Below are 26,750 nucleotides of genomic sequence, written 5' to 3' on the forward strand. Positions count from 1 at the left end.
GTGGGTGGGTTGGGGTAAATCTGAAGAATAGGAGCCAAGGCATGGCTGGGTAAATGCTTCAGCAGACAAAATCTATGGAGAACTAAGCACGTCAATTTTGCTACTTTGGGATTTAATGCATGGAACTTCTTTATCATCCTATAATCAAATCTTTCAGGTTGAGATCTCTGTAACTCATAGAACAAACACACTATTCTGAACCAGGGGCAGATTGACCATTTGGAAACTCGGCACTGCCCAAGGGCCCAGGGTCAGTAGGGGGCCCCATGAGATGCCCCTGGTACCTTTTTCATAGGCTTTTTTGAGTTTGGGCAAGGACACAGGGGCCCCATGATCCCCTATTGCCCGGGGGCCCCATGAGTTGTCAGTCCGCCCCTGTTCTGAACTTTAGTGCCTTATGCTCATGCTTTGTGATGCTCCCTCAAAACATTTCTGGCTGCTGGTGAGCATAGATGATGCAGTCATTTTCTTCATTCTATGCTCATCAAGCATGTTATAATTATCTAAACATCAGCAATTCTGGTAGCTGCATGTAAGTGTCTCACTCAGATGTCATTTTGTGAGGTTTTTCTTCCCTTCTTTTAGCCCTAGGAAGCTTCTACCTTGGGCTTGGGCTTGCTCTATCTGTTATTCCAGTTTAAAAAAAACTATTGTTGAAAGGTGTATGTTTTTTCATTTTCCTTTAAGAGCATCATTATACCTAAAATACCAGGCAGCTTTGGTATATACACTGATTAGCCATAACTTTATAACCAATGTCAGGTTAAAGTGGAACTTCAATGGCATATAAAATGAACACGTACAATCAGCGCTCACACAATGATGAAATCGATAATGTCCACAATAATATATAAATAATAAATAATCGATCAGTCCACAATAATAGGCAAATTAAGAATAATGAAACTGACTGCACAGAAGGTGATATCACAATAGTCTGTCCAAAAAGTCAATTCATCCGAGAGGTATGCAGAATAGGGGAGGTGTGGACCATGGGAACAGAAGTACACGCAATGGGATTGGCAGCTCCTCGACAAGGATATGGGGAATCCCTCGAAGACAAGCAAAAGGACAAGCAGGGCGCCAGGTCAGCGTGGGTTAAAACATTTTTATTTATTTATTTCAGGTACTTATATAGCGCTGTCAATTTACGCAGCGCTTTACATATATATTATACATTCACATCAGTCCCTAACCCTCAAGGGGTATACAATCTAAGGTCCCTAACCTACATTCATACATACAAATGCTAGGGTCAATTTAGACAGGATTCAATTAACCTACCAGCATGTCTTTGGAGTGCGGGCGGAAACCGGAGTACCCGGAGGAAACCCACGCATACACAGGGAGAACATGCAAACTCCAGGCAGGTGGTGCCATGGCTTGGATTCGAAACAATGACCCTAGTACTGCCAGGCGGAAGTGCTAACCATTTAGCCACTGTGCTACCCTACATAGAAGCTTTATTTTAAATTACTTACATCTAAAACTCCCTCGGTCAGCATGCGGGATGTGTACAATTGGCAGAAGCAGTGAAGCCAAAGATCACTGGGAAGGTGGAGCCAATGATTACTGCATAGCCTTGGGAAAGACCAACTCGTGGGCTCCACGGCATTTCTCCAGGTCTTCCCGTCGAGCAAAGGAGAGATGTGACAGGTGCCATGAATGGCGAGTGGGTGGGCCTCAACATGTTTTAGAAGCTCTGCCTCCTTTGTCAAGCAGGCCCACCCCTGGAGCAGAGGGGTATATAAGAGCTGTCAAATAAAGGGAAGCCAATGAGGAGAGGAAAGGGGAGAAGTGAGGATGCGGGAAGGACTGCAATAAAAGTGTATAGGATCTCTAGAGATTGTTATGGACATGGACGGGACATGTGTGGCACACCAGATGACCACATCTTGGTGGTCCATCCAACCGGGGAAATACAAACTAAGGATCAAAAGGTGGAGGGAGGAAGGGAGGGAAGGGAGTAGTGGAGCGGGAGAGGGAAGGGAAGACGATCCAAAAGATAAAAAACGAGTAGGAGGATAAAAAACTGAACAATTAAAGGGACCAGCTGAATGATCGGATCCACCTAACATGGGAATAAAACTACATGAGAAATGACAACATCTTAAAAGGCATGGATGTAAGATTTATAATAATAAAAATAATAATACAAGAGGGATAATGAGACTATAAACAAATAAAATGATGATAGAATGGCTTTTCTAGATTTTCAAAAAAAATTTAAATAGGCACTCCAGCAGAAAAAGAATGCATAAGGGGCTAGCACTGGAACTATGATGTGCACTCTAGATATATTGGATATTGGCGATAAATATAGTTAGATGATGGTATTAATTTCCAGCTCATCGTTAAGCCCTTTTGATGACAATGTGTTGAGAGTGAAAATCCAGAATGTCTCTCTGGTACAGAGTTTGTGGAACCTGTCCGCCTGAGAATCACAAGGGGGAATTGATTCGACTACCCAAAAGTGGAACTTCACTTTATCTGAGCACAACAAACCAAAAGGGCTATTTACTTCATTATTTTTGGCCGTGGTTATCTTGAGTAAGAGTAGAATATTCATGTAGCAATTACTTCCTGGAATCCATCCGCCCTTAGCTCAGGCATGCACGCAGAAGGGGTGTGCTTAGCTGAGAACACTCCTCCTCCCCTCCTAAAGAAGCCTGGGAAGTATTATATGATTTGCTTAGACCTGGAAACTAGAAACTAAAAATGTAAAAAAAAAAAGTTTAAAACAAGTAAATGTTACTTTCATATCGATTTACTAATGCTAGCAGCATAAGGATTCAAAGAAGTCAATGTTGACAGAGAGAGTGAAGTTGAATGACATTGATTATCTAGTTACAGTGGGATCTGAAAGTCAGTGGAATATATAAGGAAGCAAGTAAACATGTTATCAATGAAACTGATGTGTTGTGTATGGGGCTGTGTAGCGGCAGTACTCGTGCTGACCCCTTTCCAAAGCCAAAATTGCCAACAATGAGCACAAGGGCATTAGAACTGGACTATGAAGCAATAGAAGAAGGTGGCCTGGTCTGATAAATCATTTTTTCTTTTAGATAATGTAGATGGCCAGGTGTGTGTGTGTGTCACTTACCTGGGAAAGAGATGGCACCAGGATGCAGTATGGGTAAAATGCAATCCGGTGGAAACAGTGGGAGGCAGTGTTATGCTTTCAGCAATGTCCTGCTGGGAAACCTTGAGCCCTGCCATTCATGCAGATGTTGCTTGACTTGTGCCACCTGCCAAAACATTGTCACTGACCAAGTACACCCCTTCATGGAAACAGTATTTCCAGATGGCAGTGGCCACTTTCAGCAGGATCATGAGCCCTGCTACACTGCAAAAAATGGTTTAATAACAATCTGTTTGAAGTGTTGATTTGGCCTTCAAATTCTCCAGATTGCTATCCAATCAAGCATCTGTGGGATGTGCTGGAAAAACAAGTCTGATCCATGGAGGACCCACCTCACAACTTATGTGACTTAAAGGATCTCCTACTGAGGGCTTGGTGGAAGATACCATAGAATAACATTAGAAGTCTAGTGGTGTCAATGTCTTGGGCTGTTTTGGTGGAAAAAGGGAAACCTACTCAAAATTAGGTGGATTGTCATAAAGTTATGGATGATTAGTATATGTAGAACTATTCTGTTCAGGATTAATTATAACAACCAACAAACAGCCAGCTAAATGCAAAATATCACATGCCTCGTTTCAATGCTTTGTGTCACAGCTGCACCAAATTTAATGCTTTGTTGAGCTGACAGGTAGCACTGCCTCTCATACTTGCACACTCAAGTCAAAGGAGCCATGCTGTAACCATGGGCCAAACACTTGGCTCATGCTGCATACAGGCTGGTATATCTAGAGATCAGAACGTCTGGTAGTACTGAATGACCACCCAGAGATTTTGGGAAGAACACATATTACAGGGACCTTCAGAAAGTGCATTTTCAAATAATTGAATGAATCTCTATTTATTTATCCCTGTGTGTAATCATCCTGAAGAAGTCTTTTTAGACATTTCCTCATTTCAGGGGAGGTGTTTTTCTTTAATATTATATACTGTATATTTCTATTTTGTGATGGCCTATTAAATTCCGATGCATAGCAAGATTGATCTAAACCACTAAATCTTTCTCTTCCTTATCATTTCCTGTTAGTTTTAGTATTACTGAGGTATCTTTTATAAGACAACCCAAAAGTTCCCTTACTTCTTATTTATATTATCAAGCTTAAGGTGACACTAAACAATATCCTCATTCTCCAAAAAAGACCCATAAACCAAAACCAAAAACAAAATCTATACACATCCATTACTTAATAGCCCTGTAATCTATTTTTCATGAAATCATTTCCTCTGTGAGCTCTTAAACCTATCCTTTCCCCCAATTCAATTTGTTTGGAACAAGCAGTGCATGTTAGTGGTGGTCATGCATCCATATTACAAATCCCATAGTCCATGGTTCCTAGTAAAGAAAAAAGGGTGGCTACATTCCTACATACAGTCGGACCATGGGGAATGAACGTAGCCAACCTCTTGAAGGAAGTCAGATCACAGCAGACAAAAAAAAGGAATTTGGAGATTTGGAGGACACTGACGTCAACAGAGGGTTCTTTTTTGAGTTAAGAATACATACTGGAATATATATATTTTTTCAGAACCAGAGTTTAGTGTCACTTTAAATTTCTTCATTTTCAATTCTCTTAGGTCACATTGTAGTAATTTTCTTCTTCTATATGTTGTGTGAACTTCACATTATCAATTCCTATTCTGTATGTATGGATGCTGCACAGTAGCATGACTCTTATTATCAAAAAACAGATATAATGATCCTACTGCACTTCTATATTAGTGATAAATTTTATGTAAGCTGCTAACACCCAAACCTAAACCTTATAGGTGTACGTGCAAAATGTATAAATAAATAAAAAATGAAATAATAAATACATTAACAAATCCAAAGTGATCTGATCCAATCGGGATCTAATTGTGACACACACACACGTGACACGAAAACGTGAAATAGCTAAAATGGTCCCAATTTGGACCTCGTGTAGTGAAAACCAACAACAATCCCTCCAACTCCCTGAAATGGGATCAATACATAAAAAACAAAGACTAATGCAATCAACCGTGAATCCCCAAAAAAGGGGGATAATCAACCTAATCAAAGTGACAAGTGCTTAAATATTAAAAAAAAATATATAAAAACTCAATCAAAGGCCATATGTAAATATAAACAAACACAATGCTCCAATATAAATAAATAAAGTGAAATATATGTCAAATATAAAATGCATATAAAAAGTCCAAAAAATATCGTGTAAATAGCAAGACGTGATCCAATGAAACAGATTCATGCAGGTGATAAGGTGAATGTGTGTTCACACCAATGGTGAAATCCTGAAATGGCTAAATTACCCCCTCACCTCCTTACTGCGACCCACTGGGCCAGTGCGTTTTCAGGATCACACCAGGATCCTTCACAGGCAGTAACTCATCACTGGATGGTATCCATAAGAAATCCCCTCAATGGTGGCACTGACACATCTCAGGTCCCCTCCAGAACAGCACTGTCCAGTATGTGTTCTTCCTCCTTCAGCTGTTTCTGTAGTTGCTGGATATCACTGTCCCTTTTTTCAACATCCTTCTCCAGGAGCTGCTTTTCTTGATGAATCTTGCCCTGACTGTATGCCACCTTCATAAGTTCCTGAAACTCTCCATCCTTTTGTATTAAAAGTTCCAAAATTTGATTTTCTTTCCCAGGTTTATTTAACTTCTGGTTCCATGAAAGTGCCAAAAGTTCTATTAATTCTCTGGACAGAACCTCCACATCAGGCAGCATTGACATCAGCTTCTCCTTCGTGCTCTTCTCCTTTGGTGTCATTGTCATTGCCTATTCTTATTCTGTATGTATGGACTCAATAACACTTCTCATGTTCTGCATGCTAACAGTAATTCCCAATATCTGTTCTTATTATTATCTTATTCTGTTTGTATGCACATTGTAGTGTTTTGTATATTTTTTTAGTATCTGTAGTCTTCTGTTAGGGGAGAAATATGATAGTCCCCAGGTTTGTTTTGCCAAATGCTTCCTGTACTCAATTTAGCTACATTTAATGTCCATTGTGGTATAATGCATGTTGTTTCTTTATTACCCAATAAACAAATTTCTCAGGTTGACAGCTTTGTGACAGGTGAACTTTAACACTATCTACAATGTACAGATATGATGGTATCCTGCACAATAAAGCTGTGAGCTCATTCACACAGTCAGAAAAAACGATGCGTTTAGATGTGTATTTTCTACATGAAAGGAAGATCCTGCATAAAATAGTAAAGTACTCACATTTATGCGCGTTTATACACATAAAAAAAATCTGCAAATCTATGAGCATAAAATTTAAAACTGTGTCCTACTTTTCTTGTGCGCAGCTGCATGTATGGGCTCATTGATTACTATAGTGCTGCGTTTAGATACTTACAAAATTATCTGTTGTATGTATCTAAACGCAGAATTTTTTCTGCCCATGTGAATGAGCCCTAATTAGGCCATCTTCTGAGTGCACTCATTTTCTTTGCCTCACATTAATTCACAATTTTCTGAAATTATCTTTTGCAGGCGTCAATACTTACTACGGGTTAACATGATTCGACAAACATAATTCCTACTGCTGAATGCACTGCGGAGTTCAGTTGATAACTATAGTCCCTCTGGGTAAAGTTATCCACATATTTAACACAACCTACCAGAGATACACTGAATGTTTAGGAAAAGGCTGCATTGCTGAGACACAAAACACATGTATATCTTTTATTCTGCAGAACCCCTCCTTTTTTTTTTAGACGTGGGCTTGCACTCAGAATCCCATCCGTCATTCTGATCCAGCCAAAGTCGTGAATATTTCATACAGTTATATATCTGAGTGGAGGTTAGAACTGCTGAATGTGAGGTGTGAGGCTTGGGATAGGGAAGGATGCTGACTGCAGCACTCATTGTAGCTCTTGCTTTTCATGGCTTTAATTAAGATGAGGTATGGTAGGATGTAGATTTGTGTCTAATGGTGCAAGAAGAGCAGTCGAGGGGGGGGGGGGGGGTAAGCAAACCTGACAGTATTTGTAAAAGGAGTAATTTTAGATGAAAAAAAAATATGTATATATATATATATATAGAGAGAGAGAGTTCACATTTCATATTAATTCTCATGCTAATTCCTAGATTATATATATATATATATTTATATATACACTGTATATGATGTACGCAAAGTTTGAAGAAATCATATTAGATTAAAAAAAAAAGAAATACAGTCATTTTGTGCAAATTAAGCAGAAAAACAATTTTCTGCTGAAATATACTACTACTACTACTACTGCTAGAAAATGAGAATTTGCACTTACTATGATGAAGTGGCACAAGATGGCAGTTGGGTAGAGAACACTGATACAAATTTAAATGGTAAACGTGGGCCAAGAACTAGTGAAGAGACACTTAGTGGTCGGCACAATAAGTAGTGGCAAGGTGAGTTTACTTTCATTTCTTTCTATAGGAAACCATTGATTGGGACAAGGGGGAGGGCTGCATAGTGAATGTAAATTTATTTTTTATCTGACTGTCATGGACCTTCTGAAACCCACCCATGGACCACTTAGGGGCTACATAGTTACATAGTTAGTCTGACTGAAAAAGGACAAAAGTCCTTTCTGTTCAACCATAAAAAAAAAAAAAGTTATAATCCTACACCCACAGGTGATCCAGAGGAAGGCAAAAAACCCAGCAAAGCATGACCCTATTTGCTCCTGCAGGGGGAAAATTCCTTCCTGATCCCCTGAGAGGCAGTCGGTTATTCCCTGGATCAACTTTACCTATAAATGTTAGTATCCAGTTATATTCTGTGTATCCAAGAAAGAATCCAGGCCTTTTTTTAAAGCAATCCACTGAGCTGGCCAGAACCAACTCTTGAGGGAGTCTATTCCACATTTTCACAGTTCATATTGTGGAGAACCCTTTCCGTATTTGGAGATTACATTTCTTTTCCTACAGACGTAAAGAGTGCCCCCTTGTCCTTTGTAATGACCTCAGGGTGAATAACTCTACACCGAGTTCACTATATGAACCACTGATGTATTTATACATGTTGATCATATGCCCCCTTAATCTCCTCTTCTCAAGAGAGAATAAATTCAGTTCCTCTAATCTTTCATGGACCCAGGTTAAGAACCCTTCCTTAAAGCACTGCAACCTTTCATAGTTGAGTGCTATGATAACAAAACATCAGCTAGCACTGTCTGAGAGATGACCTAGTTAGTAGAACATCAACAACACATCAGATGTAGCAAACACAAGGGCAAACTGTATTTTGTCTTAAATACATAGAATAACATTTCAAGGCTGCAAAGGACAATAATACAGCCTTGAGGAAGGGGCCCTTTGCAGCTATGAAACATTGAGTTTGTGACAATACATATCCTTGCTTATGCCACATTGAGGGTGAGGGGGACATTCTAGCAATTTAAACATTAATCACCAGAAAAGGGTCCTTGTTGATGAAGTCTTAAGGTCATTCCACAGAGGCAACTAAAGAGGTAACATTAGAAATACAGAAATCAGTGCACATAAATATCCTGCATAACCTCATAGGTCTCTTCAGTCACTAATGTCCTTAGAAAAATAAAACAAAAATGCAAGTGAGATATTATTTTATTTTCCATTAAAACTACTCTTTTAATATGTTCCTGCACCCTATTTGCTCTTAAAAAAATTAACATTGCTATGCCAGTAGTAGCAGATGTCATGTGAGCCCTGGACAAGTTCCCCTGGAGTAGCTGGAGCCCAAAACCATTGTCTCCCAAGGGCTTCCAGAGATGGTGGATACATATCAGAAACTCAAGTGAGCGAGACTGATATTGTCGATGTAGTGGGTGCCCATTTCCCTTTTGAGAATTGTCTTGTAGTTGCAGAATTTCAATTTAGTACAACCAATAAAAGATCCTACTATAACCATCTTTGGCTCCACAATAGGTTCTTTGCATCATGATGTTGAAGCTGATGAGAATCTGCCTCAACCTATTTCTCCTGAAACAGCTGATGCAGATATCTGATTTAACAGTACTGCTCGAAATACAGGCAAATATGTGTTCATCGATACCATATACTGTATGGTAACAACTTTTTACTCTTTTTTAATGGCAATTTCAATGTCTGAAAATATATATTATATTGGCATATAAAATTAATATACTGTTGTGTTGAAAATAATTTGACATTACCAATATGTAATCTCTTTGTAGTCATGTGTGGTATTAGTCTAGCAAAGGGTCTCTGCATTGCAGAACATTTCTTCTTGTACAGATGGCTGTTTTCTTGACAACATATTGATTGTTTTAAAGGAATGCATACTATTACATACCATCATTCCTTTAACTGCTAGGGACCAACAGTCTACAGCTTCATTAACCGATTAGCTTCTAGAGAAACTGCAGATTATCTGGTTGTTAACTGATGGGCGACTGAGGAGCTTTTATGTGTGAGCTGATTCAAGAAGAGTGGGAGATAGGGCATTAAATAACAAGTAACTGGTTGTACAAATACTGTACAACTAACTAGAAATACTTCAAAGGGACACTTTACTACACTGAAATAGACACACAGAATGTTGATACGTAAAAACCAGTTCAAGCAGAGCTCCAAACAAAAATAACATGGTAGAAATGAATAGTCCATTAAGACATAAAATAACCAGCTTTTGCTGCAATATTCGCTTTGAAGATTTTTATCCACAGTATTTTATTTCTGCTGCAAAATGTCCTCGGTCTGATAGCCAGCATCATCGACTGTTGGACATGCCAAAGCCTATAACTGTACAGCGAAAGGAGAAGCAGCAAATAGATGATCTGATCTTCCTGTCACCCTGCTTAGTCCTCCTATCTGCATTGTTCTTCTCGGTAGTAAACAGATTGAATCGTTACTACCTGAATCGTTAATACTGCTTTTTCCTCACACTCTTGCCTTGCCATACGGGGACTGCAAGAGTCTGATGCCAGATCAAACTGAGGTATTTACACTGCTTACATTTAAAATATGCGTTTAACAATGCATTTTTTATTAAATGCATATTGAATGCATATTTTGTGTCTTTTACATCTGCCTAGAGATCAGCTTCAAGGAAATGCAAAGCCAACCAGTTCAGCAAACTAAATAAATTTAAGATATGGGGGGGGTTACTAAAACAGGAGCACTCAGAATCTGGTGCAGCTGTCCATGATAGCCAATCAGCTTCTAACTTCAGCTTGTCTAATTAAGCCTTGGCAATAAAACCTGGAAGCTGATTGGTTTCTGTGCAGAGTTTCATCAGATTTTGCACTTTCCAGTTTTAGAAAATAAACCCCACAGGGGTTTTAGGACTTTTTTTTTAGGACTATTAGGCCTATTGAAATCGTTAAAAGGTGTTCTAAAAGGCATACCGAGTCATTTGAAGTGCTCACTTTTTTGACACAAGTTTTTGAAAAATGCAGTAAGAAAATGAAAATACTGTAAAATATATATAATTTTTTCAAAAGGTCATAATTTTAATAAAGTATCTCACACAGCGTGTGGACATATTTACAGTTACACCCCAAAACACATTCTTCTACTCCTCCCAAATATGGGGATGCAACATGTGTGAGACTCTTTTGCTGTCTAGACAGAGGCAGGGGCAAAAAATTTAAAGAGCACATGGATATACTTAAGAATTACACCCCAAAACACATTTTTGTGCTTGCCATGTCACCAGGATGTACCAAACCACTGGTGTTTGCCTGTTGCAATTCAGTAGGATGTTCAGTGCTTGGTGACATAGTACACCTAAGTCTTTAAGCATGGAAATCTTCATCCTCTGAAACAGAGATGGTCATTAATGAATTCTGCTTTCCACAGGTTCATACTCTAAATCTGAATCTCACAATAACGTCTCCTCCCTTCTGCTCTCATTAGTCATACTCAGAATTTGAAAGGCCTCTTCAGTACTGTACAATTTTTTGGACATTTTTTGCCGTGGCTTTACTTCATAGCCCTGGTGACACTGGCACTGGTGTGGCTAGAGATCAGGTCAATGTTGCTGGCTTACACTGGATCTGGTGATACTGGACCCATGTGGCAGCGATCAGAACTCTGTTGCTTGCTTATACTGGCATTGTTGTGGCAGAAATTATGAGCACTGTTGCTGACTGCACAGATCTAGCAACACTGGCACTGGTATGAGTAGTGATCAGGGGCACTGTTACTGATTGTACTGGCTGTGATGACACTAGCATTGAAGTATTTAGAGATTAGGAACACTGGTGCTAGCTGCATTAGTCTGGTGACACTGGCCCTGCTGTGACAGTGATGAGTAATACTGTTGCTAGCTGCACCAGTGTTACAGCTAACAGGAACACTGTTGCGGGCTTATGCTGGTCTAGTGACCCTGAAACTGGTGTTGCTAGTGAGTGAACAGGAACACTGTTGTTTGCATACACTGGTCTGGTGACACTGGGACTTGTGTGGCAATGATAAGGGATGCTGTTGCAGCAATCAGGAACACCTTTGCTTATTTACACTGGTCTGATGACACTGTACTGGCGTGGCAGCAATTAGAAACACTATTTCTGGCTTAAACTGGTCTGTTGACATTGAGACTGGTGTGGCTAGTAATCAGGAACACTGTTGCTGGCTTGCACTGGTTTGGTGACACCGGGACTGGAGTGGCAGCAATCAAGAATATTGTTGCTGACTGCACTGGTCTGGTGACACACAGACTGCTGTTTTGGTAATCATAACACAATTGATGGCTTACACTGGTCTGGTGATGCTATTAATGGTATGACTAAGGATTAGGGACACTGTGGCTGGCTTACACTGGTCTGGTGACATTATACTGGTGTGGCTAGAGATTAGGGACACTGTGGCTGGCTTACTCTGGTCTAGTGACACTATACTGGTGTGGCTAATGATCAAGGACATGATGGCTAGTTTACACTGGTCTGGTGACACAGTGTCTTGTGTGGCTAGAGATCAGGGACACTGTGACTGGCTTACTCTGGTCTGGTGACGCTATACTGGTGTGGCTAGAGATCAGGGACACTGTGACTGGCTTACTCTGGTCTGGTGACATTATACTGGTGTGGCTAGAGATCAGGGACACTGTGGCTGGCTTACTCTGGTCTAGTGACACTATACTGATGTGGCTAATGATCAAGGACACGATGGCTAGTTTACACTGGTCTGGTGACACAGTGTCTTGTGTGGCTAGAGATCAGGGACACTGTGACTGGCTTACTCTGGTCTGGTGACACTATACTGGTGTGGCTAGAGATCAGGGACACTGTGACTGGCTTACTCTGGTCTGGTGACACTATACTGGTGTGGCTAGAGATCAGGGACACTGTGACTGGCTTACTCTGGTCTGGTGACACTATACTGGTGTGGCTAGAGATCAGGGACACTGGGACTGGCTTACTCTGGTCTGGTGACACAGTGTCTTGTGTGGCTAGAGATCAGGGACACTGTGACTGGCTTACTCTGGTCTGGTGACACTATACTGGTGTGGCTAATGATCAAGGACACGATGGCTAGTTTACACTGGTCTGGTGACACAGTGTCTTGTGTGGCTAGCGTTCAGGGACACTGTTTCTGGATCTGGTCCACTGTAAAAAAATAAAAATAGTGTTTTCGGTCACAGTAGGAAACATTGTTTTTTTTCTCACAGTTAATCAGTGTGTTAGAGGAAACAGAGAGGTGGTTGTGAAATGCAGCCTTTAATTACTTTGGTAATTGCTGTCTTTGGTCACAGCAATCACATGGTACAAGGCTGATTTTATTGACTCTAGAGAGCGTGCATGAGCACTGAAAAGGGAAAGCTGTGTAACAGATGGATGGAGGACTGGTAAAGAAACTGAATAGGCAAAGTAACAGACTCCCCTGACAGGCTACACCTTGACCCATTTATACTCATGTTAAACGTGCTCACCAAAAACTCCATCAGAGCTCTCGTATTATACTCAGTGGGCCCGAAGTGACCATCACCAGGCCCTAACACTTTAATATTAGACATCATTAACTCGGTGTATGCTCTGATACTGTTTAAAATAAAGCTTACACATGCTTTGATTCTCAACTTTAAAAGAGGAATGGGGCAGCAAGTGAGTGCAGCAAAGGTTAGTGTGCAAGGGCCTGGGGGTGGGCTTTCAAGAGGTTCTGCAAATTTGTTCTACATGGAATGTCGGAAGAGCCACATAGCATAAGTGTTTTTTGAAGCCTGTAGGCATCTTTTGCCAGTGAAGTTCCTAAGGTATAGATAAGGGGTCTCCAAACTTTATATGCAAAGGGCTAGTTTACTGTCCTTCAGACTTTAAAGGGGTCAAACTGTGGGCATTGGGAGTAGAAAATGTCCTGGCATCAGCTGGAGCAAACAATACACCATTTCTGGTGCTAATGAGAAGAACTGTGCCCCATCATTGTGTCACTGGGGAATCGTGCCCCATCATTGGCGTCATTCGGAGGAATTGTGCCCCATCATTGGTGTCATTGGAGGGAACTGTGCCCCATCATTGGTGATATTGGGCCCAATTGTTGGTGTAATTGGGCGGAACTGTGTCCCATCATTGGTGTCATTGGGAGGCATTGCACCCCTTCATTGGTGTCAGTTGGGGGGAATTAGGAGGAGCCTGGACGTCGAGACGCTACGCCGCCGGTGCCACGTGGAGGCCCGGCGGCCACTATTCAAAGTATCAGGGTTAGTTGTCTTGCTGACACATCTGTATGATACCTGCCTGCTTTGAATTGGATATCATTATTGTGAATAAAGCTGCCTTTTATTACCTACTTCACTATGGGTGTCCTTCCCTAAAACTCCCTTGAGGAGCTTTTGCTTGCAGAACCTTGGTCTTGGAATTCTACATCTAATCGTGTTAAGGAAGATCTGTTGCTGCATCTGCGGAGGAGGGATTCACCATTCCTGTAACCGGATCAGCTTTACTTCCCTCTGGATTGAAGATCCATGAGCTTTATATACACACTGCGTTTATGTGTCTTACTTCTGGTGAGTGCGTTTTCCAGCCATTTCCACACGTATCACCTATTCTGAATCCACATCTGACACTGGATACGTTTATATGACATAGACTTTTAGTGGACTACTTTTTTGTCATTTTGTCATTATTTTCAGCGCTGCACTATTTTTATGATAATTACTATTGTTACTATAGCCAGTGTTTTATTTTTTTAGGTGAGAACAGGTAGCTTATCTCAACATCAAATTTCTGCTTTTACTTTTGAGTTTATTGTGAGATTATTAAAAGGAAAATTTGATTGGTTCCTATAGTCAATATGATGAAAATTGTCTTTGGCAGTTCTCCACTTTGACAGATGAATTATAGTGTTTTTATGAACATCTAATACATAGTTATTTATAGAAACTTATTTAGCATGGATGTATTGTGGTACCAAGCCAAGTCACTCTATGGAAGTAAGGTTATGAGCCAAGAAAGAATGAGATCAACATTCACAATGCTGAAAACTAGTAATGTTTCAAAGACTCATGAGAAGTTTGGAGGATTTTCACAAAATATTCATCAGTCATGCACCAATTTTACCTTGACAACAGCCAATGTGTCCCAACAATGTTAGATTTAGCCCTTATTCTGCTTACCATCTTCCTGTTCTAACAAGAAGTATGAAGTTGACAATTCTGAGACAAACTGGTTCAACTGAAAATTTTGGACTTACCCTCACTTTCTTTCTGGTGACATTGCTGATAAGGACAATTAGAGAAAGTTAATCTCCCTATGAGGGACACAGACAGCACTGAAAACTTGACAGTGGTTCTAACCCCTCACCATTCTATCCATTGCAAAGAAAAAGCTTAGCAAGTTTATAAATACAATCACCAAATCTACTATGCTTTGTCCCTCTGGTCATACGGTGCATTTAAACCTATGACCTGGATTGTGTATTCATCACAGTTTTTACCTGATTCACAGTGGTGATCCTGATTTGGAATTGACTAATTTCCCTTATGACTAAGGACGAGCATCAGGCTCTGGTCAATCATGAGTTCAACCCAAATCTGAGCTGATTGGAGTCCTCAGACTGGCAAACTAAATGACCAGATTTGGTCTGCTTGCCTGCCCACCCAAATCTCCAGCTGCTGCAGGTGGGACTTTTTTATTTAGTGGCAGTATTACTACCCGAACTGACCAAGGGGGTATTTGTGTCAGTGGGTCATGGGGGTGTTGTTCATCATGATCAACATTGGTTCCTTATCATGACATAATTGATGTTGGATATACAGTTTGGGATTTTTTATTAACAAAATACTCCCTCATGTTAACATGCATGTTACTGCAATGCAGTAGTATGAATGATTTCTAAATGTAACCATGCCTTTGCACTGTTTCATCCTAGCTTCAGTTTGAATTGATACGTTCAATTTACAATTCTGTATGTCAGTTTTTTTCATCAGAAGATAAAGTATGAACATTCCCAAAATTTGCCCTTACATACTTTTAAGTCTTCATCCTCCCTATCTTTTCTGTAGAGAAGTATGGATGAAGATTGATGAACAAACTAATTTTAGACTAGCCTGTATAATATTGAAGTTGTCAGGTCATTCATTTCATTAAAAGCATTTGCTGCATGACTGTGTATGAATTGGTTTGAATGCATACTTAATGCCTTCTTTTATTTCAGATGAATTATTGGCCATCCTTATATTTGAATATTGGCCTTATGGAAGAGCATACTTGTCTTTGTGTAAGTTAATTGCATACCATTGGGTTTTTAGAGCAGAGGTCTGGCCCAGAATGGAAACTGGCAATACTACCATTTGCAAAAGGCCAGTATGTCAAGAATATAGGTGGGCTATTTATATCTACATTTTGCTGTAGATTACAAAATACTGTAACCTCTTTTGACTCTGCACTTTGGTGTTATAAATATTCCAGAAACAGAACTTCTGGGAAAACATTTACGTTATTATTTTGTTTAGCTTGGAGAAAAGCTGTGTAGAGATTTGGCCTCATTTCACATTAAAAAATATACTGTAGTTTGCTATTACTTAGAATACAATACCAGAGAAAACTCAGTGCAATCACCATAAAAAACGTGCAAACTATGAAAAAGAAAATATATACACTATATTACCAAAAGTATTGGGACACCCCTCTAAATCATTGGATTCAGGTGTTCTAACCCCATTCATGGCCACAGGTGTATTAAATCAAGCACCTAGGCATGCAGACTGCTTCTACAAACATTTGTGAAAGAATGGGTTGCTCTCAGGAGCTCAGTGAATTCAAGTGTGGTACCGTGATAGGTTGCCACCTGTGAAATAAGTCCATCTGTGAAATTTCCTTGCTACTAAATATTCCACAGTCAACTGTTAGTGGAATTTTAACAAAGTGAAGTGCACAGTGCGCAGAAGTCGCCAACTGTCTGCAGAGCCAATAGCTAAAGACCTCCAAACTTCATGTGGCCTTCAGATTAGCACAACAACACTGCCTTGAGCCAGCACACTTCTCCCCCTTTGACAGGATTAGAGAGAGGGCTCAATCTGCTCCGCCTCCTCCCACCCCTACCTTTCTGTGTCTGCCCGCCCACACTCCAAAATCCGACATGTTGTGCCTCAGAAAATAGATGTGTGAACAAGAAATGTGAAGCGCAGCAGCCAGCAGATACATTGTGGATGTGAGGCGCCAATGTCTGAGCCTCCGGTGAGTGCACATCATCTACTGTCTGTGACTGAAGCCCCCCCCCCTCCTGCCTCCGAGCGAGTGAGCACACTAAGGTAAGAAGGATGTAAGGGGCACTCTGTGGACACAGATGTGGGGTGGAGTGCTGGAAACTCTGATGTAAGTATGGACAAGGAGGGTGAGAGGAAACCCCCTTACATCAGTGTTCCCCTTATACCAGAGCACACAGCGTTTCCCCTAAAAAAAAAATTGCAATGTGTCGCTAAAGTGTTCAGGTTTGGCTTGAAGAGAAGGTAGGCATCCCTGGACATGTCACCAAATATTGTTGGCCAGTGGAGAAGTATTCCCGTACATTGTACACTTAATGAAGTAATGAAGCACACTTTTAGATTGGTATTCAGTTAAAGTGCCTCTTTGCATTGGTGCTCAGTGAATGTGCCTCCTTGGTGGTCCATAGAGGAGTGTCCCCTTACATTGCTGGTCCATGGGGTTGTGCTTTTATTTGTACGGTACAACATTTATGAGAACCAGAACACAATCAGTGCTCCTATGGATAATATGTTTTAACCAAAAAAGTATTTGTCAGTTTTGTCATATGAGCATATGATGGATGAGTTGCTTGTTGTTACAAGTTCAGTGGTGTGGTATCCATTAATATAATTACAGGGGGGAGCCTGGGTTCGGATTGAATTTTGGTTGTTCAGAGGTTTGGCCAGTTGCCAACAGTGGTTAGTGAAGCATTTAGCAGTGGTATTAGTACCAATTTTTGTGTGCTTTTTGTTTCCCACATCTTTTTTTGTAGGGACCCCTTAAATTCATTCTAGACCCACATCTGCAGTAGTGGGATGTATCAGTAGTGGGATGATAGGAAAGAGACTGATTATAGGATTGTGGTGGGTAACTTTGCCACTTGGTGTAAGGGTAATCATCTGTATCTAAATGTGACTAAGACAAAGGAGCTGATTGTGGATTTGAGAAGGAGGAAGGCATTGGTGACATCTGTCTTCATCTGAGGAGTGGGTGTGGATGTAGAAGAGGATTACAAGTAACTGGGGTTATGCTGTGGCATGCTGGGGAAGCAGGCTTAGGGTGGCTGACACCAACAGACTCAACAAACTGATTTGAAGGGCCAGTGATGTTGTTGGATTGGAGTTGGAGTCTCTGAACACAGTGTTGTTCAAGGTACATTCAGTCTTGGACAATTCCTCACTCCCACTCCACAATACGCTGGTCAGTCTGCAGAGTACAGTCAGTGACAGATTGGTGCAACCACAATGCACCACAGAGCGACACAGGAAATAATTTTTACCTGTGACCATCACTTCTTTGTGAGTGCTGAATGTGAGGAGTCAGGTTTATGATTCTGATTTTATGTAGTTTTTATAGTTGTGTTGGTGTAGCACTACCCCCTTAGGAGTTATGGGTCCCCCTATAGCCCTGCACAGTTAGGCAACATTCATTTTCTTCAGACCTTGCACACAGAAGACAGTAACCTGTCCTTGAACCTGTTTTTGTAGTTTTATTGAGGGATATTGAACTTGAATGGGGTTGAGGGGTGTATGGGATGCCCAAGGGAACAGTAAACTGAGGACAACGCCTTAGCAACCATGTACAAGCCCATTAAACAGCAAAGTCTCTTTGTTGGAACAGCTCTCAAGCCCTCCAGGTAGACCACCTTAGACCCCAGATGAATTTTCCTCTTCACTCAGCTGCATGAAGGAGTGCCTGGACAAGGGTATCCAGAAGCTGCCACTTTAAAATATAGAGTCCTGTGTGAGGAGCTAGTCAGGTTTCCCACCAGAATTCCCTTTTCCCTTATCTGGCCAAGTGGTTGTAGAATTACTCACTTAGTCCTCTCCTTTAAGCCTGTGGGGCGGTGGCTACCTTCAGGCCTTACACTGGGCTGGCTCCTTCCCTGCTTCCCAGGCTGTCCTCTCTCAGGAGACAGTGAAGCTGAAAGATCCAGCAACTCTGCCTGTAGGTAGACCCCTCCCTAGGCCCCCTCCCAGACTTCTGCATCCCAGCCTCTCACTCCATCTTCCACCCAAACGCTTCTGCTGCTGAGCAGGCTCAGTCATACTTAAGGGCTGTCCTCACCCAATGCCAAGCCTCCTGCTTGGGGATTGGTTAGGATCTCCTAAGTATACACCTCAGCCCCTTCTCACCCCCTCCCACTGCCTTCTAGATACTTCTCAAGTCTCTAGAGCAAGGGGAGGTCTCAGGGAACTGATCTGCAGAGCCCTCAGCCCTGACCTAAATTGACTTGGCTGACTCTCATCCAGGCTGACTAATGCCCAGGCTTCTATTCAGCCTTTCTCGGGATTAGGTTAATTATGATTGTGGGTAGAGAAAGTAGTGTAGTATTTGCATTTAGGTAGTTTGATTTATTGTCATTGTTCAATCTGTGTTATGTATTCTATGTAGTATTTTAATAGGATTAATGGTTTATTATAATAAAGTTTTAATTAGTTTTATTTGGTACTAATTGCTGTTTTTGGTATTTTATTGTGTCAGTATGTCTTGTTTCAGTTCATCATTGTGATCTTGTGTTGTATTCATTGAATGTAACTGTATCTTAACAATTTCCTTTTGAGATTAATAAAGTATCGTGAATCTAAATCATCAAGAATAAGGGTCTGGTATGTATTTTTAGGGGGAACCCCACACATAGACATTTAGATCAGACTCTCATCTAGAGTATACAGTCATGGCCGAAATTGTTGGCACCCTTGATATTTCTCCAGGAAATCATGTATTTCTCACGAAACGTATTGCATTAACACATGTTTTGCTATACACATGTTTATTCCCTTTGTGTGTATTGGGACAAAACAAAAAAAGGGAGGAAAGAAAGCAAATTCGACATAATGTCACACAAACCTCCAAAAATGGGCTGGACAAAAGTATTGGCACCCTTTCACAACTGCGGATAAATAAGAATGTTACAAGCATGTGATGCTCCTGTAAACTCACCTGGGGCAAGTAACAGGTGTGGGCAATATAGAAATCACACCTGAAAGCAGATAAAAAGGAGAGACGTTCACTTAACCTTTGCATTGTGTGTCTGTCTGTGCCACACTAAGCATGGACAACAGAAAGAGGAGACGAGAACTGTCTGAGGACCTGAGAACCAAAATTGTGGCAAAATATCAACAATCTCAAGGTTACAAGTCCATCTCCAGAGAACTAGATTTGCCTTTGTCCACAGTGCGCAACATTATCAAGAAGTTTGCAACCCATGGCACTGTAGCTAATCTCCCTGGTCGTGGACGGATGAGGAAAATTGATGAAAGATTGCAACGCAGAATAGTCCGGATGGTGGATAAGCAGCCCCAAACATGTTCCAAAGACATTCAAGCTGTCCTGCAGGCTCAGGGAGCATCAGTGTCAGCGCGAACTATCCGTCGACATTTAAATGAAATGAAACGCTATGGCAGGAGACCCAGGAGGACCCCACTGCTGACACAGAGACATAAAAAAGCAAGACTACAGTTTGCCAAAATGTACTTGAGTAAGCCAAAAGCCTTCTGGGAAAACGTCTTGTGGACAGATGAGACCAAGATAGAGCTTTTCGGTAAAGCACATCATTCTACTGTTTACCGAAAACGGAATGAGGCCTACAAAGAACAAAACACAGTACCTACGGTAAAATATGGTGGAGGTTCAATGATGTTTTGGGGTTGTTTTGCTGCCTCTGGCACTGGGTGCCTTGACTGTGTGCAAGGCATCATGAAATCTGAGGATTACCAAAGGATTTTGGGTCGCACTGTAGGGCCCAGTGTCAGAAAGCTGGGTTTGCGTCCAAGATCCTGGGTCTTCCAGCAGGACAATGACCCCAAACATACGTCAAAAAGCACTCAGAAATGGATGGCAAAGAAGCGCTGGAGAGTTCTGAAGTGGCCAGCAATGAGCCCAGATCTAAATCCCATTGAACACCTGTGGAGAGATCTTAAAATTGCTGTTGGGAAAAGGTGTCCTTCCAATAAGAGAGACCTGGAGCTGTTTGCAAAGGAAGAGTGGTCCAAAATTCCGGGTGAGAGGTGTCAGAAGCTTATTGATGGTTATAGGAAGCGACTGATTTCAGTTATGTTTTCCAAAGGGTGTGCAACCAAATATTAAGTTAAGGGTGCCAATACTTTTGTCCAGCCCATTTTTGGGGTTTTGTGTGACATTATGTCATATTTGCTTTTCTGCCTCTGTTTTATATTTGTTCCAATACATACAAAGGGAATAAACATGTGTATAGCAAAACATGTGTTAATGCAATACCTTTTTTGTGTGAAATACTTGATTTTCAGGAAAAATATCAAGGGTGCCAACAATTTCGGCCATGACTGTATATAAATTAATGCTATGGCTGATGCTTTAATTTAAACAGCATTTTTTTTCTTTCTTTCAAAACAGTAGTATTACTGTAGTAGGTTGTATACATAATACAGATGTGACACTTCACAGGCACACCCCCAGGTACATTATTTAAATGAATTTTGAACTTTTAATGTTTGCTTTTAAGCCTTATTAAAATAGTGTTTCACCAACAAACACATTTTTTTTTAATTTCTTTTTCTGTGGTATCTCATGTTTCTCATGGCAGTGCCCCCCATGCTCTTGCCTAATAGCCTTGAAAATGCCATTTTTGGTGATTATTGTTTAGCTATTTTTAACTTCTGTGTGGTTCGGATTCAGCACCTGAAATTCAGCAATGTTTGCCGAACCCGACTTTAAACCCAGGTACCCATCCCGAATGGTCATTAGGGATTTTCAATACTGGACACTTGTACCCCCTTTTTGCCCAGGCCAGTTTTCAGCTTTCAGCGCTGTTGCATTTTGAATGACAATTGCAGCACTGTACCCATATGATATTTTTAAACAAAATTCACACAAATAGAGCTTTCTTTTGGTGGTATTTAATCACAGCTTGTTTGCTTATTTTTTGCAAAAATTTAGAAAAAAAAGCATGTTTTTCGGTATTTTGCAAATAAATAATTGTTCTTCATAAATGTATGGCAAAATATATACTGCTACATTTCTTTGGTGAAAATAACCAAAAATCAGTGTATATTATTTAGTCTGTAAGAAAGTCCACAAACTATGATATAAATATCTGAAAATCGATCATTACATCCTGATGTACTGATGGCCTATCTCATTTAGTGAGGCCCGAAAATGCCAGGACAATACAAATAGATCCCAAATGACCCCCTTTTGGAAAGTAGACAGTCCAAGGTATTTACTATGAGGCATGGAAGTTTTTGAAGTTGTAATTTTTTGTAACAATTTTTTGGAAAATTAAGAAATAAAAATAAATGTTTTTTCACAATTTTTTAAAAATTAAAAAAAAACCTGTCACCTGTGCAGTACAGCATCATCATATAATCTGTGTGGCTGTGATCAGGGATATTGACTGATGACAGTATGTAAAAAATAATAATAATTAAAAAAACATTTTTTTTATATTGTTGTTCTTTTTTATTACATTTTTTCTTTTTTTCCCAATTTTGTTTACAAACAGTGACCAGAGCAATACAGCGTTACCATAATATCACTGTACTACTCAGGGGAGGTGATGAGAATTCTTTTTTTTTACACACTATGATTGCTTAAAACTGAAATTTACAGGCATCCATTTTGTCTGCATGAAAACCATGCAGTGTTTACTATTGTGATTAGCTGTGATTAGCTACAGTTAATCACATGGTACAGATGAAAGGCATGAATCAAAGCTTTTCATTGTGCACAATTGTGATGTGATCTGCTGTGATTGGTCACAGTGATCACAAGGTATTGGCAGTGGGCCCGTACAATGATCAGTCATTGGCTGTGTCCAGTGTGGCCCGTGGGGTGCACATGAGGCGCGATCCTGGGAGGACATCATTTGACGTTTGATAATAGGGCTCCCACCTGGCCATCATATTACAATAGGCCTGCAGGAAGAGAAATGTAAAGTAATCCTGTATATCAGTGGTAATTGGGGAAGTACTCTATTTTCTTGATGGTCAGTGGAGAAGTGTCTACTTCCATTGGTGATCAGTAGAGAGTTCTCCCTTACATTGGTGGTCAATGGTGAAGTGCCACACATTACATTACATTGTTGGCCAATCATTCAGTGACCCTTAACATTGGTGGTCAGTGCAGAAGAGACATTACCCCCTACATTGGTGGTCAAGGGTGAAGTTCTTCGGACATTGGTGGTCAGCAGACCTTCACAGTTGACAATGTTCTGGTAAAAGAACTGTCTCTGTTGCTACGTGCTGAAGACACAATATACTGCCACTAGGCAGTGACAATTGACCACTGAATTGATCAGACAAGGTGCAGATAAGCGCACCAGCCAAGGATGAATTCAGAATTTCATTCCTTTTAACAAATGGGCACTTTTTTAATGTTATAAAATGCAAACATTACTACAGAGGTGACCTGTGCATTAATCCCCTCTCCCAGAAGCATCTTACTTTAGTAACAGTTTTTATTGCTGTTAGTGTCCGTTTAGCCAACACTACACATACAGCAATAAAAAACCTGTCAGAGGTGATAACTCTTTCCCACTTCAGGCAAAATTTAAAAAAAAATGCTTTGGTTGGGGTTACATTTTAATAGGCTATTATGTTCCCGGCCAGAAAAGGTTATAGAAATGGAATATTTGTAAAGAGAAACATAGCTAGGTAGGATAAAACAAAACTCACAGTGATTATATTTCCCAGGTTTGCTTTAAAGAACATTAAATGAGAAAACTGTAATTTTGGTTTTAGATTGTCTTTATTATAACTGAATATGCATTTACTGAACATTTAGATGTTTACAAATGACTAGTATTAGTATATACAGAAGTGTATTCCTGCCTTAGATGTGATGTACCTTGAAGAGATCCTGCTGCTTTAATTAGTGGAATAAAAAAGAATGGACTCAAAATTACATTGTAAAAAGAGCAGATAGCTAGTAAAATACACATTTTAATAGAGTATTAAAATTTGATAATAGTTCTGCTTCATTAGTCGATTTCTCTGGAGAGAGGTTCCAGGTAATATTACTTACATCCAGCAGCTTTGTAATGATGTATAAGTCTTGGGTACAGGAAAAAAGAGAGATAAAATTGGATGGATCTCATTGCATCAGTCTGGGTGCTATTGCAAACAAAAAGAAAACGTTTTCAGACCCATTACTTCAAGAGATGTTAACTGGATGAAATTTGAGTTGATAAAGCACTGTGCATCATACACAACCAGGGGCAGACTGACCATTCGAGCACTCGGGCACTGCCTGAGGGCCCGGGGTCAGTAGGGGGCCCCATGAAATGCCCCTGGTACCTTTTTTATAGCCTTTTGTTTTAGTGTGGGCAAGGACACAGGGGCCCCATGATCCCCTATTGCCCGAGGGCCCCATGAGTTGTCAGTCTGCCCCTGTACACAACTGCCATTTTTTTCTATATAAAACACAGATTTTACCTTTTTGGCATCCTTTGTTGACTCTTAGAGCTGTTGATCTCTTTCAGACTCTTTGCAGACACTTTGGAGGGGAGTTACTAAAACTGGAGCATGCAAAATCTTGTTCAGCTCTGCATTGAAACCAATCAGTTTCTATGGTTTATTGTCAAAGCTTAATTGAACAAGCTGAAGTTAGAAGCTGATTGGCTACCATGCACAGCTTCGACAAGTTTTGAGTGCTCCAGTTTTAGTAAATCTTCCCCTTTAGGTCTACATGCATGTACTTCAGCAATGACTAAGTGGCATTTTTTTGAATGGAAAGTGTGGCATTTCTAATCTGACAGTGACATGAGCACACCTTGCTTGTGTAATGTGTTCCTAAACAGTCACTTTTTTTAAATTGGTATTTTTTTTAATTTGAAGCTTGTGTGACAGGGTGACAAAGCAGGAGCACATTTGGAAGTCAAAGACAAGGAACTTCATTGGAGGATCATTGGGTATTGTTTAAATGATTTGAAAATCTGCAAAATTATTTTGATAATAGATTACCATGTTAAAGGTTTTATGGGATTTTTAATGAGTGAGACAACTTGGCGGCCATTTTTGTGGAGTAAAAATATTAAAAAACTCCTGCGCTTCAGATGAAGAAAAAACCTACACTAAGCTGCCAACACCCTCCTTTACACCAAAAAGTACATATAGAAACAAGAAAAATTGGTGTGGCGCTAAGGTAAATAACACTAATCACACATATTATATATAAAATATATATACTATATATACTATATAAACAAGTGTTTATAAATAGTCATGCATAAATAGACCTCTAACATAACCCCCCAACAGGGGCACGTGAATAAATGCTTGTGATGGTAACACAAAAAAAAAACACCATGCAAAGGAATGTAAAATTCCGGTCAGTGCGGGGAGGTGAGGAGGCACTCTTACCATTTCTGGATTGTGGCACTTTCACGCTTGTTCAAGGATCACAGTCTTTGTGTGTAGTGGACTGTAATTTATGCACCTCTGTCACTTGTAGGAATTTTACATTCCTTGGCATGGTGTTTTTTTTTGTGTTACCATCACAAGCATTTATTCACGTGCCCCTGTTGGGGGGTTAGGTTAGAGGTCTATTTATGCATGACTATTTATAAACACTTGTTTATATAGTATATACATTTTTGTGGAAAATGTTGTTTTCACATTACACGTGCTATTAGAGAAATATGGGAGCTTCCATTGTTATCCTTAAAAATGATAGCTGCCTGGCTGTAATTGGCTTCAATAGTTTGGAATTACATGTACAGTATATGGTGAGTATTAAGCACATTCAAGTCAGAAAAAAAAGTCAGAATCCAAATCTCTGCACTTTCTCTAGGTCAGTGACTCAAAACGTTTGAAAGACCATATCAGCATGATGGCAAAGGAACCTAGCATTTCTAGCTATGGTGGCCTATGCATTCTTACTTTGACAAGCTGCCTTGACTTTCTAGAAGACTAATGTCTTATTCAGTGCAGGCATTCTTTAGGATTATTGCCCATGCATGACCCCAGTGGCTACATTTTCAAGAATAATAAAAGAGATACATATTTATGGTGCCTCCCTTCATGGGATTGTGGACTACACCCCACACATTTTCTTAAATTACCTGCAGTGCTGCATCCCAGCTTTAGCTGGTCTGTACATAACTGACAGGTTGCCAAGATTTTGCATCGATAGACAGCAATCAGAAAAGCTAAAATTTCTGCGCCTCTCTTGTAAACTTTGAAAATGAGTTTCAACAATGTCTACAGCTACAGAAAACTGTTTTAAAGTGTTTTTAAAGATTTTCCAGGGTCACCTTAAGTTGTTGAATATGTTTTTACTTTTGGAGTATGGATTGCAGTCCCATGAAAACTGTGTTTCAGTGCAACGTCAATTAATCAACAGAGCTTTAGAGAAACTAAAAAAAATGTTGTTGAGGTTTATATAGTTAGAACGGTTTACAGCAGAATGTCTGAAGACTTAAACTGGCCATACATGGTTCATTTCTTTTTGGTCAGCCAGATGGCTGAACAAAAAAAACTGAGCCGGTTTCCTCAACCACACATTCAAAGTGGATGGGGAAATCCTCCCTGCTGTGTCTTTGTATTCTGACAGCAGGACTTCCCTGCCTGAAATACACGAATCAGCACTGTAGTCCATTGGCTACATGATCTGAACGAATGCTGGCTTTCCTGCTGAACCGGCTGAATTTCATTCCATATACAGCCCATATGCATGTATTTGTACAGTCACAGTTTTAAAATGCATAAAGTTAGGTATCATTGCTACTCTCCAGAACAGCAAATGTACTGATGTTCAAATGCACTCTTAAAGATTCATACACAGGTCACAAACAACTGTAGGATGATACCCGAGGATCTACAGGCAAGGCTAACAATTGATAACATCTCTTGTTACATGTCTAAGATACAAAAAGATCTAAATGACAGTTGCATTCTTGAGAGTGCATCATTTTTTGTGTGGTTAAGAAATACATTGTTATGTTGTTGCTAAAGTCTACTTTCACACTCCATAGAATTATTGCAATCATTTGGGAACACTCAAGGCAAACATTCTAGTTTTA

General features: G+C 40.2%; 1 pseudogene; it reads right to left on the reverse strand.

The window, feature by feature from the left end:
- Nucleotides 1-5,561: 5,561 nt before the first annotated feature.
- LOC149474304 (mediator of RNA polymerase II transcription subunit 4 pseudogene) lies at nt 5,562-5,897 on the reverse strand (annotated as a pseudogene).
- Between the last annotated feature and the right edge of the window lie 20,853 nt (nt 5,898-26,750).

This window comes from Staurois parvus, unplaced genomic scaffold (genome assembly GCF_062004578.1).
Source record: "Staurois parvus isolate SC_StPar_1 unplaced genomic scaffold, SC_StPar_1.0 ptg000006l, whole genome shotgun sequence".
NCBI lineage: Eukaryota > Metazoa > Chordata > Amphibia > Anura > Ranidae > Staurois > Staurois parvus.